Below are 9,980 nucleotides of genomic sequence, written 5' to 3'. Positions count from 1 at the left end.
CTTTTTAGAATTGTTTTAGAAGTGGTGCTCATCTTTTAAAATAGTCATGTACTAAACGGAAGTTTGTTGTAATTATTCACTTTGTGACACATAGTCCATGATCAGAAGCATACGAAGAATATCAGCTTAAGGCTCAAGATCAGCAACCAGCTGGGTGGTCCTGGAGGAATAATTTCTGCTAACTGGTCATTACCCTGGTTTAAATTCAATTCACTGTATCCATGAATTCATGTTTATGTTCTAACAACTTTTGGGGCATGTCTTCATCACTCTTGTGGCTAAACTCTGATTTGGGGTTTCCAGTGGTCTCAGCTCTTTGGTAAAAGGAAGGTAAAGAAAAAGTGAGTGATAAGAAAACAACAAGATAGTATCCATGTTGGCAAGAATAATGCAAGCAGAGTTGTAACTAGTTTGGCATCTCTGGATGGGAAATTTAAAGGATGTAATAAGCATTGATGGAAAGGATCAGATTTCAGATGACAGCAGACTACAGACTATTTTCACTCTTTCTCTTCACCTGACAAAGAGATACCCTGTGCTTCCCCAAATACACACACACACACACACACACACACACTTTGGCATCCAGGGGGAAACAGAGCTGTGGCAAACAACAGGAAAGGTCTCCACAATTCAGATTGTTAACTAATGAAGTAAAAACAATACAAGAAACAAATCAGACAGATTTCATAGATTGAGAGGGAGAATTTATAAACCGACAATGGTTTAGGGTATAGAATCTGAGATTTGGAAAGGACCTCAGAAGTGATCTAATCCAACCAAGGGGATTCACAAGATCTGGGGCCCAGGGCTCTTTTAACTCAACCAAAGAGGGTCCTTCTCATATCTCTTTTCTATAGTAAAAAGCTAGCCCTGGATTACTGCCCTTATAATAACATGTTACTGATGGAAGAGGCAGGGCAAGAGAGGTCTGCCAGATAGAACAGAGGGAAGCAGAAACCCTAGAGAGAAGATAGCCCACAAGTAGGTTTAATTTTTTATTTTTTTAAAGAGGTGTCAGATTTGCATTGATTTGCAACAACTATATTTCTGCTCTAGCCATTCTAGAAGAGGTGAATGACTGGCCTAAGGTCATACGAACAAGGGGAGCCTGAACTTTGTACTATACAATGTTTTTCCACCATGATCAATCTAACTAAACCAGATTCAGGGCCTAGTCACCTACAGTGTGTTTTCCTAATTAGAAACAAACAAACAAACAAAAAACATGTTGCTATTCCTTCCTTACCTCTACCTCTTAAAATCTCTCATTATGTTCAAGGCTCAGCTCAAGTATCGATTACAGTATGAAGCCTTTCCTGATTCTACCAATTCTTACTTCTCCTCTTCCGCATTTATTTGTGCTGACTTTGTATATATTTCATAACTTACCTATCCATGTGCTTACCATATATCTCCTCAGCAAAATTTAAACTTTGAGGATAAGAACTTCTCTATGTTGGCTTAGAATTCATAGTTCTAACAAGTGACTGGTACAATGTAGGTGCATAACTAAAAACTTTAAGTTTCTCATCAATAAATGCTGGTCCAGTTTGATTATTCTATTCCAGTTTAGCTTATCATTAAGTTGTTAGAATATTGGGACTGGACTTACTCATTTAGATTCATGGAAGGGAAGTCATTCACACATGTGCATGTGACATTGTCTGTCCTCTATATTGCTTAGAAAATTAGAAGCTGAACTGATACATATTCTCTGAACTTCTATCCACTCATTTTTAAAGTGGGGATAAAATGCTTGCACTGCTGACTCCTCATGAGTGCACAGTGTAAATATGAATTAATATTAAGAGGAACTGAGCAAACCTACAGGTGGCCTCTCTGTTCCGAGTTTTTCTTCTAGTCATACAGCTGGCAACACCATAGCAGAGATCTCTAAGCTCTCTCTCCAACACATTTCTTAAATTGGACTTTCTATTAAACCATTCTTTCCCCATACTTAGCTAACTACATCAGATGGAGAGCATAGCCACCTATAGTTTGTCCCCTAATCCAACAAACAAACAAAACAACCCCACTTGCAAAGCTAACTGTCTAACATCCCCCTAAGGTAATAGAAATGATAATGCAGAACATTAAAGTAAAAGGAAATCCTATTCGCCATTCTCAGACTGACTGGGCACTACTATTTTGTGTGTCATGTCTTACTTGAATATTTTACTTAACTGTAGTATGAAAATATTAATACTATGTGAGACAGATCATTTTAATGGCCACATTTAGGTGAAAGAGTTGACAGATCCCCCCTCCTTCACTTTCATTCTCCTCCCTACCCAACCCCTCCTCTTCCCTCCTTGGTTACTTTCTACATACCAATATCCTATCCATATCTATCTATTTATCTGTTAGCTTCCATATTAGAATATAAACTCCTTGAGGTCAGTGACTATTTTTACCTTTCTTTGTATTCCCAGTGTTCTTTTTAATCTTTTTTTCTGTATATATTTTATTTAATATTTTAGTTTTCAAAATTGATTTCCACAAGATTTTGAGTTACAAATTTTCTCCCCATTTCTACCCTCCCGCCATTCCAAGATGGCATATATTGTGATTGCTTCATTCCCTGGTCAGCCCTCCCCTCTTTCACCCCACTTCCCCACTTCTCATCCCCTTTCCCCTTACTTTCTTGTAGGGCAGGATAGATTCCTGTGCCCCTTTCCCTATATATCTTATTTCCCAGCCACATGCAAAAAAATAATTTTTTTAAGCATCTGCTTTTAAAACTTCGAGTCCCAAATTCTCTCCCCTCTTCCCTTCCCACCCACCCTCCCTAGGAAGGCAAGCAATTCAACATAGATCACACATGTATCATTATGCAAAACACTTCCACAATGCTCATGTTGTGAAAGGCTAACTATATTTCCTTCCATCCTATCCTGTCCCCCTTTATTCAATTTTCTCCCTTGCCCCTGTCCCTTTTCAAATTTGTTTGCTTTTGATTACCTCATCCTCCTATCTTCCCTCCCTTCTATCATCCCCACTTTTTTTATTCCCTTCCCCTTACTTTCCTGTGGAGTAAGATACCCAATTGAGTGTGTATGTTATTTCTTCCTCAATTTGAATCTGATGAGAGTAAGATTTGCGCATTCCCCCTCACCTGCCCCTCTTCCCTTCCAACAGAACTGCTTTTTCTTGCCACTTTTATGTGAAATAATTTACCCCGCTCTATCTCTCCCTTTCTCCCTCTCTCAATATATTCCTCTCTCACCCCTTAAATTTATTTCATTTTTTTTAGATATCATCCCTTCATATTCAACTTATCCTGTGCCCTCTGTCTATATTCCCTTCAACTATCCTAATACTGAGAAAGGTCTTCTGAATTACACACATCATCTTTCCATGTAGGAATGTAAACAAAACGGTTCTACTTTAGTAAGTCCCTTATGATTTCTCCTTCTTGTTTACCTTTTCATGTTTCTCTTGATTCTTGTATTTGAAAGTCAAATTTTCTATTCAGCTCTGGTTTTTTCATTGAGAAAGCTTGAAAGTCCTCTATTTTATTGAAAATCCATATTTTGCCTTGGAGCATTATACTCAGTTTTGCTGGGTAGGTAATTCTTGGTTTTAATCCTAGCTCCATTGACCTCTGGAATATCACATTCCAAGCCCTTTGATCCCTTAATGTAGAAGCTGCTAGATCTTGTGTTATTCTAATTGGGTTTTCACAATATTCAAATTGTTTCTTTCTGGCTGCTTTCAGTATTTTCTCCTTGACCTGGAAACTCTAGACTTTGGTGACAATATTCCTAGGAGTTTTCTTTTTGGGATCTTTTTCAAGAGGTGATCAGTGGATTCTTTCAATTTCTATTTTACCCTCTGGTTCTAGAATATCAGGGCACTTTTCCTTGGTAATTTCTTGAAAGATGATGTCTAGGCTCTTTTTTTTGATCATGGCATTCAGGTAGACCAATAATTTTTAAATTATTTCTCCTAGATCTATTTTCCAAGTCAGTGGTTTTTCCAATGAGATATTTCACATTGTCTCCCATTTTTTTTTCATTCCTTTGGTTCTGTTTTATAATATCTTGGTTTCTCATAAAATCACTAGCTTCCACTTGCTCCAATCTAATTTTTAAGGTGGTGTTTTCTTCAGTGGTCTTTTGGACCTCCTTTTCCATTTGGGTAATTCTGCCTTTCAAGGCATTCTTCTCCTCATTGGCTTTTTGGAGCTCTTTTGACATTTGGCTTAGTTTATTCTGTAAGGTGTTATTTTCTTCAGTATCTTTTTTTGGGTCTCCTTTAGCAAGTTATTGACTTGTTTTTCATGGTTTTCTTGCACCACTCTCATTTCTCTTCCCAATTTTTCCTCTACTTCTCGTACTTGCTTTTCCAAATCCTTTTTGAGCTCTTCCATGGCCTGAGACCAATTCATGTTTTTTTTGGAGGCTTTTGGTGTAGTTGCTTTGACTTTGTTGACTTCTTCTGGCTGTATGATTTGATCTTCTTTGTCACCAAAAAGGAATCTAAAGTTTGAGTTTGAGTCTGCATTTGAATCTGAGTTCATTTTCGCTGACCCTTGAGCTTTTTGTCATGGTATGGCTGCTTGTAGAATACAGAGTACTTTGTCCCAAGCTTTAGGGTCCAAGCACTGCTGTTTTCAGAGCTACTTCTACTCCAGCATTGCCCCAGGCTCTGTTATAGCAGCGCTCCTCCTCCCCCAAGAACTGCCAACCAGGACCACAATTCAGATCCAAGCAGGGCACAGCAAGAGAATCTACCTTTGTCCCCACAAAGTGCTCCTTGCATTCCCGCTTTGATATGCTGCTAGATTCCTCCCACTGTGTGAGCCAGGGACTGGGGAAGCTGCTGACACTGGTGCTCTGGAGGCAGCCTCAGGAGCTTCCTGGTGCTGCTACCACCACCACTGCACAACCCCCTCCACCCCCAGAGCTGGAGGCCAGACTGCTCTGAACTTGATCTTGCAGTTTCCCCCTAACCTGCTTTTTGGTGTTTGTGGGTTGAGAAGTCTGGTATCTGCCACAGCTCAATGTTTCATGGGCCCCAAGGGCTCTTCTGGATGGGTGACTCTGGGTCTGGTCTGTCCTGGCATGGCCCACTGCCGGACTACCCTCTAATCTCAGCACCATGTGATAGACCCTTCCTGGCAACCATCCAGGCTCTCCTGGGCTGGAGATCTGTTTCCCTCTGCTATTTCATGGGTTCCGCAGCTCTAGAATTTGTTCAGAGCCATTTTTTTTTACAGATGTTTGGAGGGATTTGGGGGGGAGCTTAAGCTAGTCCCTGCTTTCCTGCCGCCATCTTGGCTCCACCCCCAAACATAATTCATATCCCCAGTGTTTAGTACAGTACTTGGAATGTTAGGAAGTGGCCAATAAATGCTTTTTGATTGATCAATGTAGAATAAGATAGGAATTCTTCCTTTTGAAATTTTAAACCTTCACAACTCACATCTACCTTTCCAGTCTTAATTTATTTTATCCCTTTCTTACATTCTTAGTTCCATCATACTGGTCTAGTGGCTGTTCACCTCACATGACATTCCATCTCCCATGTCCACTTGGTACAAGTGGCACTCCAGGCCTGAAATGCACTCCCTCTGCACTTGTGCCTTGTGGAATCCCTAGCTTGCTTCAAAGCACAATTCAGCTGCAACCTCTTGCATGTGGTCTTTCTTGATTATCCCACTACCTCAGGTACACTAATGTCAGCACTCTTTCCTTTTTGAAATTACTGTCTTACTTTGTATATGCTATTAACCTTTTTTACATTTTGTGTCTCCCTCTTTCCCCCAAAGGAACACGAAAACTCCTTCAGAAGTGGTGGGGTAAGAAGATTTTTGTCTTCATTTTTGCATCTCTAGTGCATGGTAAGTGCTTAATAAATCCCCATTAAGTTATTGACTATTGTATATCATATAGTCCTAAAAATCAATCTTCTGAAAATCCTGGTATAACATCTAAAATCTCTTCCAGTTCTAAAGCTTTATGAACATATCAACATTCATATACTCACATATGTGTACACATATACATGTTTCACTATATTTCACATATAACTTTTACTTTTTAGACTGTACAACTTACAGCATTACCTGTTCTGTTTCTTGGAAATCTTAACTGCATATTTTTATATGTGTATACAAATACACTCTTTATATCAGTCTCTGTTAATTTGTCTGTTTCTGTTTGTGTCTGTCTCTGTTTTTCTGTGTATCTTTATGTGTCCTCTGACTCTTGGTCTCTCTCTTTCTGGGTCTCTCTCTTTGTCTCTCTGTCTCTGTCTTGGTTTCTTTCTCTCTGGCTCTGTCTCTCTCTCCTCTTTTCTTTCATTTATTAGCAATGGCTTACTTTCTCTTTATTTTTTTAAATTTTCTGAATTACACGCAAAACAGTGTTTATTCTCTCCCTCCCTTCTCTCTCCCCTTTTTGAGAATGCAAGAAGCTTAATATAGATTATATATGTGTAGTCATGCAAAACATATTTCTATATCAGCCATGTTGCAAAAGAAAATAGACAAAATATCCAATAAGAATAAAGTAAAAAAGGTACGCTTTGATATATATACAGATTCCTGCAGTTCTTTCTCTGGAAGTGGATAGCCTTTTTCATCATAAGTCCTTCAGAATTGTTTTGGATCATTGTATTCCTAAGAATAACTAAGTCATTTGTAGTTGATCATTGTGCAGTATTGTTGTTACTGTATATATTGTTCTCCTGGTTCTGCTCACTTCACTTTTCAGTCATTCCCCAATTGATAAACATCCCCACAATTTCCAATTCTCCGCTACCACAAAAAAGAATTGCAATTGGGGCATGGTTAAACAAGTTGTAGTATGTGATTGTGATGGAATTCCACTGTACTATAACAAATGATGAGCTCAGTGATTTTAGAAAAACATGGAAACACTTGCATGAAACAATGAAGAGCGAAAGGAGCAGAATGAAGAGAACATTGTATACATTAACAGCAATATTGTTTTAAGAATGACTTTGAGTGAATAAATTATTTGTCTATTATAAATACCCAAATTAACTGTAAAGGACATATAAAGAAAGATACTATCTGTATCCATAGAAAGAACTGATAAATAGAAGCATGTATAAAATAACTTTACACAAACACCCACGCATACATATAGAAATACATATGTGTGTTCATGTGTGTGTATCTATCTATCTATCTATCTATCTATCTATCTATCTATCTATCCACACCTAATTGTGTCTAATGGTAGCCATCTCTAGATTGGGGGGAGGGGATCTTTGCATTTATCAAATACTAGATTGCTGTCATCATTTACTACTGTTTAATTCATACTTAATCTATACCCCTGGTCCACCAATCTATTTCTTAGCCAGTACCAGATTATTTTGATGATCATCACTTTGTAATACAGTTTGAGATCTGGTACTGCTGAATCACCTTCCTTTACATTTTTTTTTCTATTGGTTCTTGATATTTTGTCCTTCCAGATGAATTTTGTCGTTATTTTTTGTAGCTCTGTGAAACATTTTTTTTAAATAGTTCAATTGGTATGGCACTGAATAAGTAAATTAATTTAGTTAGAATTGTCATTTTTATTATGTTGGCTTGGCCTACCCATGAGCAATTGACATCTATCCAATTGTTTAGGTTTGACTTTATTTGTGTGAAGAATTTTGTAATTGTGTTCATATAGTTACTAGGTTTGTCTGGGCAGGTATACTTCCAAGTATTTTGTATTCTCTGCATTTATTTTAAATGGAATTTGTGTTTTGTCTCTTCCTGTTCAGTCTTGTTAATAGTCTATATAAATGCTGATTATTTATTCAGGCTTATTTTATATCCTCTAACTTTGATAAAGTTGTTAATTATTTTAACTAGGTTTTAGTTGATTCTCTAGATATATCACCATATTGTCTATAAATAGTGAGTTTGTTTCCTTATTGCCAGTTTTTATTTATGATATTTTATTATAATGATAGTATTTTATTTAAAAATTTTGTATCAATATTCATTAAGGAAATTTGTAATATGGTTTTCTTTCTCACTTTTTGTTTTTCCTTGTTAAGGTTATCAGCACCATATTTGTGTCATAAAAGGAACTTGGTAGGACTCCTTCTTTGCCTATTTCCCCAAATAGTTTATATGGTATTAGAATTAATTGTCCTTTAAATGTTTAGTAGAATTCACATGTAAATCCTTCTGGTCCTGGGGATTTTTTCTTAGGAAGCACATTGGTGGCTAGTTCAATTTCCTTTTCTAAGATATGGTTATTTGCCTATTCTATTTTATCTTATGTTCCTCTGGGCAATTTATATTTTTGTAAATATTCATCCACTTCTCTTAAATTCTTAGATTTATTGGCTATGATTGGGCACAATAGCTCCTAATAATTGCTTTCATATCATCTTCATTGGTGATGAATTCACTCTTTCCATTTTTGATACCAGTAATTTGGTTTTCTTCTTTCTTTTTAAAAAACAAATTAACCAATGATTCATTATATTTTTTTTTCATAAAACCAACTCCTACTTTTATTTATTAGTTCAATCAGTTTTCTTACTTTCAATTCAATAATCTCTCCTTTGATTTTCAGGATTTCTAATTTGGTGCTTAATTGGGGATTTTTAATTTGTTTTTTTGCTAGTCTTTATTAGTCTCATGCTCAATTCACTGATCTGTGCTCTTTCTTTTTTATTGATATAAGAGTTTAGAGAAATACATTTTCTCCTAAGTGCTGCTTTGGCTGCATCCCAAATTTTGGTATGTTGTCTCACATTGTCATTCTCTTTAATGAAATTATTGACTGTTTCTATGGTTTGTTTTATGACCCATTCATTTTTTAGGGTTAGATTATTTATTTTCCAGTTAATTTTTAATCTATCTTTCTACCGTCCTTTATTGAATGCAATTTTTATTGCATCGTGACCTTAAAAGATGCATTTATTACTTCTGTTTTCCAGCATTTGGTTGTGAGGTTTTTATGCCCCAGTATATGGTCAATTTTTGTGAAGGTGCCATTTACAGCTGAGAAAAAGGTATACTCCTTTGCATTCCCATTGAATTTTCTCCAGTCTTTCTCTATATTTCACAGTCCATCTTGATGCTGTAAACATTTCTCTTAAAGTAGAAAAACAATTCAAATATTTTTCTTAAATGTTCTCTAATAAACTAAATTATATTTTTCAATTTGTGTTTCTTGGCTTAACAAAAGTAGGAATTTTATACTTCCATATTAAGAATGTTGTTTTTATTGTTTTTTTTTCTTTAGATGACTTGTTTTCTTGTCTGTTTCTACAGGCCCCTTTCTTCCTCTTTATTTCCCTGTTACTCATTCTCCTGTCACCAGTGTTCATTGTTTTTCCTTCCTCTCTCTGTCGACTTTCAAGGCTTTATATCTTTCTGTTTTCCTTTCTTCAATAGTGCTTAATACACTGTTGATTTTCCTTTATACTGTTTACTAGTCTCCATTTGGATCTTTTTATAGCAGATGATCTCTTAATTTCCTGTGCTAATGGTGAACAGAGGTAGCATGGATAAAAGAAATACACAAATAATCCGCAAAGTTCATTTTAATCATCAGCTTCAACCACCTTCTCAAGAGAACCTGTTCTCAGAGCCTGTAACAAGTAATAAAATTGGCAGGCAGCCCTGGGATTTAACTCCTTTCATTCTTTTTCCCACCTTCAGATGGGAGAATGAATTAGTAGTTAAAGGGCCAATATATCTGGTGGGAGCTAGGAAGAACAGAATTGGGCAAATTTAACAAACATCCCATTAAATTCTGGAATGGCATCATTATTGGGTTCATTATGACCATGTACATAGTTAATATTTGACTCATATACCCATACTATGTATTTTCTATCAAAAGAACAGGCAGAAATCACAAATTATAAGGCAAATTATTTAATTAAAATGGCATAAGGTTTTTAAAAAATAGAAAAACATTAAACAATGGATTCAGTCTCAGTACTTTATATAATTATGGGTAGAATTTTCTATAGACTGTGGA

The 9,980-nt window shown here is 36.3% G+C and overlaps 1 long non-coding RNA gene across 1 annotated transcript in view; it reads left to right on the top strand.

The window, feature by feature from the left end:
* Positions 1–5,594: 5,594 nt before the first annotated feature.
* Positions 5,595–9,980, top strand: part of LOC118856007 — a 29,695-nt gene continuing 25,309 nt past the window's right edge. Inside the window, exons 1-2 of the long non-coding RNA XR_005010828.1 lie at positions 5,595–5,675; positions 5,777–5,848. This is a non-coding gene — a long non-coding RNA (uncharacterized LOC118856007). The remainder of the gene's footprint in view (positions 5,676–5,776; positions 5,849–9,980) is intronic.

The sequence above is a fragment of the Trichosurus vulpecula genome, chromosome 7 (genome assembly GCF_011100635.1).
Source record: "Trichosurus vulpecula isolate mTriVul1 chromosome 7, mTriVul1.pri, whole genome shotgun sequence".
Classification (NCBI taxonomy): Eukaryota; Metazoa; Chordata; class Mammalia; order Diprotodontia; family Phalangeridae; genus Trichosurus; species Trichosurus vulpecula.
This window is presented reverse-complemented; position numbering and strand designations above follow the sequence as displayed.